The following is a 4,330-nucleotide window of genomic DNA, read 5'->3' as shown; positions in this document are numbered from 1 at the left end:
ACAAGTGTGCATTTCCTAATTCCTTTGTCGCTCGATGCTTGCTCTTGAACATAAGGTAAGAGTTGTCATCCTTATTATGTCCAGAGGTGTTCCTCGGTTTCAGAGTTCAACTGATCAAATAAACAGATAATCATAGCCTATGATTCATCCGAGCACGGCCATGCATTTCACAGTTTCTAGCTCTCCGAGTGGCCTTGTACAACTTTTAAGCATCTCATCCCGATTTATGGGAAGACAATCCCAATCTTGCGATCTTGAGATTAGACTTTATTTGATAGGTGATTACCTGAGCGTTGCCTTTATAGCCTTCTTTTACGGTGCGACGGTTGGTCAACGTCAAAGCAACCAGTTCTCAAACAAGTAATCTCAAATCACTCAGGTATTGAGGATTTAGTGTCTAATAATTTTAATGAAATTTACTTATGACAGATTTTCATCTCTTACAGTAAAGTTTCATAGGTCTTGTCCGATACTAGTCTTCCCAAAGTAAGTATCTATGCAAATGATTATGACATTGCCATGTCCACATAGTTCAAAAACAGAACTACTAGTCATCTTGCATTCTAATCGTCTAACGTTTTCTATGCGTCCAATTTTATAGAAAACTCCGACTAGGGACCATTTTCAACCTTTGACATTCAAGTTCACTTGATAGACATTTCTTAGTCACAGGACTGGTCCTGACAGTCTATCTTGAATATATCGTCAAATTGAAGGGACTCATCATTTAATACTAAACCAAGATTAAATGGAATATGAAAATACATTTCATATATGATAAATGTTCAACCCCATTGTTTTACAACCATGGGCCTCAAACCCATCTTTAAAACAGTTCATGGAATTCAAAGCTATGCTTGATTTCCAGTGCTACAACGTGAGTGTTGCTTCTCACTTGTTGCATAGGTTTAGTTATCATGCTTTGCCAATCTTAATATCATTTTCATCGAATGTTCTTCGAGATATGATGATAAGATCTTTTCGAGTTTGTTTATTATGTGATCTAGTCTTTCTTACTTTGATGGTGGTTTTACTCATTTTGCAATGAAGAACCATCAAATTAGCAGACGTTTTTCTTGCTTCAAGAGTGGTTCTACGCATTTTTCAATGAAGAACCATCAAGCCAGCAGATAGGTGATCTACCCAAGTTCAGTGAAGAACTTTAAACAACCCTGTTTTATTGATTCTTAGGCAATAATTACTTTTACTTCAACTGTATAGGTTGCTAGTGATGCTTTGTTTGGATTTACCTATCCAAGCAGTTCATAGATATGTGGAAGACTCTCCAACTATATCTTAGAACATAGAAATTATTATTTTAATTTCCCACGCAACAACTCATGGTCTCCAACCCATGTTGCCATTTTCAAAACACGATGCTCTATAGCTCGTCCTTATCAATGGTTAACTCCAAAGGGTCTTGCTTGATGCTTTGCCAGTGTTTATGCGTGTAGCATCAATATTTAGCATATCTTTATTTCCTTGAATCAAGAACTATTCCTATGTACCTTTTCAAGCACCATAAGTATTCTTGATCTCAATCTAGTTGATCTTCACTTAGATCAATAGAGATTGGTATATGTTCGTCATGCCTAAAGTCATACGATACGTTTTTGGCGATCCTCATATTATATTATATACATGATAAATTCTTTTGCAGAATAATTCCCAATTGAATTCTATTCATGTAACTTTAGCTCATTCAGTTACAGTAGATACTGAATCCAACTAAATTCTTTGACATATAATATAGGTGAAGAATCTCATTAGATTCTTTGATGTTTAACTTAGTAAATGCTTATACTTAGTTCAAACATTCATTTACTTAGATTTATTCACATGGGTCGAATATCTCCAATGGAGTATTTCGTGTTTGATTTAGTAAATGCCATTACTTAATCCAAAACAATATTATAAGATCTTTATAAATAGATCTTAATACCCAGTATGCACTAAGTTTCGCCATGGTCCATCATTGATGAATAATTTCAAATCTAAGTCATTAGCATTTGAATATTATTTTACAATAGAGAGATATGTGTGTGATACACACAGGACCAGTTAAGTTTTTATGTACTCCCACTAAACTTCTTATATATCTATAAGAATCATGTATATTTTATGAAACTAAAATGCTTATTAGCTTCACTTAAAATACAGTTCCAATTCCCAATTGCTTGCTTAAATCTGTACTTAGATTTTATAAGCTAGCTTTCTTTTTCAAGCATTTATTTGGATCCACAAATCCTATGACATACATGTTAGGTTATGATTCATATGACAAAACATAAATCATGCGGAAAAACCATAAAGCCAGGAAAGCATATTATTTACACATAATCATTTAGCATAGTTTAGATGCATACACTTTGTTGCGTGCCCTCCCTAGCTGCGCCCGAACCGAACAAGAACAAGTCTTTAGGACTCCAAGTGTCGTCCCTCCGTAGATAGTCCACAGCACGTCCGGGTCCGCCTTAAGCTTGACCAACTAGGATCGCCCTTAAGGTACTTAGAATTTTCGGCTAATGGGCAAGAGTTATGGCTGATTTTTCTGCTTAAAAATCCTAGTTTTGAATACTTGAAAACCTATGTATAAATAATGACCCCTAGGCCCTTATTTATAGAGGTATGGAAAAGGAATTGTAATCCTACTAGGATGTGGATTTGTTAATTAGAACTTTATTAGGACTCTAAATAACAAAGCAATTCTAATAAGATTAGGATTTTAATCTTCGCACGAATCCCAATAGAATTAGGATTTCCGGCATACGCATCGCACAAGCCGTGCACCCGCGCAGGCCTTGCGGCCCACGACAAGCGCACAGCCTATGTGCGGTGCTGCGTGCGCGCGCGCCCCCTTGGCTGGGCCTGGCCTTGCGCTGGGCCTGGTCGAGGCGTGCGTTGCGTGCGGCTCGCTGGGCGATGGCCTGGCTTCGTGCTGGGCCTTCGTCTAGCGGGCCTCGTCCGATGCTAATTCGTACGATACGCTTCCGATTAAATTCCCGATTCCGGAATTCATTTCCGATACGAACAACATTTAATATTTCCGATTCCGGAATTAATTTCCGTTTCGAACAAATATTTAATATTTCCGTTTCCGGAATTATTTTCCGATTCCGATAATATTTCCGATTCTGACAATATTTCCGTTTCCGGCAATATTTCCGATTCCGGCAATATTTCCATTTCCGATAATATTTTCCGATACGTACCATGTTTTCGTTTCCGGCAACATCTACGACTTGGATAATATTTATATTTCCGATACGATCCATATTTCCGTTTCCGGCAATATCATCGTTTCCGGAGTATTCATTTCTTGCCTGTGACGATCTCAGCTCCCACTGAAACCAAGATCCGACGATTCCGAATATCCATAGATGGAGTATTTAATGCCATTAAATACTTGATCCGTTTACGTACTATTTGTGTGACCCTACGGGTTCAGTCAAGAGTAAGTTGTGGATTAATATCATTAATTCCACTTGAACTGAAGCGGCCTCTAGCTAGGCATTCAGCTCACTTGATCTCACTGAATTATTAACTTGTTAATTAATACTGAACCGCATTTATTAGACTCAACATAGAATGCATACTTGGACCAAGGGCATTATTTCCTTCAGTCTCCCACTTAAGGACAAGTGTGCATTTCCTAATTCCTTTGTCGCTCGATGCTTGCTCTTGAACATAAGGTAAGAGTTGTCATCCTTATTATGTCCAGAGGTGTTCCTCGGTTTCAGAGTTCAACTGATCAAATAAACAGATAATCATAGCCTATGATTCATCCGAGCACGGCCATGCATTTCACAGTTTCTAGCTCTCCGAGTGGCCTTGTACAACTTTTAAGCATCTCATCCCGATTTATGGGAAGACAATCCCAATCTTGCGATCTTGAGATTAGACTTTATTTGATAGGTGATTACCTAAGCGTTGCCTTTATAGCCTCCTTTTACGGTGCGACGGTTGGTCAACGTCAAAGCAACCAGTTCTCAAACAAGTAATCTCAAATCACTCAGGTATTGAGGATTTAGTGTCTAATAATTTTAATGAAATTTACTTATGACAGATTTTCATCTCTTACAGTAAAGTTTCATAGGTCTTGTCCGATACTAGTCTTCCCAAAGTAAGTATCTATGCAAATGATTATGACATTGCCATGTCCACATAGTTCAAGAAACAGAACTACTAGTCATCTTGCATTCTAATCGTCTAACGTTTTCTATGCGTCCAATTTTATAGAAAACTCCGACTAGGGACCATTTTCAACCTTTGACATTCAAGTTCACTTGATAGACATTTCTTAGTCACAGGACTGGTCCTGACAGTCTAT

This window comes from Spinacia oleracea, chromosome 3 (assembly GCF_020520425.1).
Source record: "Spinacia oleracea cultivar Varoflay chromosome 3, BTI_SOV_V1, whole genome shotgun sequence".
Taxonomy (NCBI): domain Eukaryota; kingdom Viridiplantae; phylum Streptophyta; class Magnoliopsida; order Caryophyllales; family Amaranthaceae; genus Spinacia; species Spinacia oleracea.
This window is presented reverse-complemented; position numbering follows the sequence as displayed.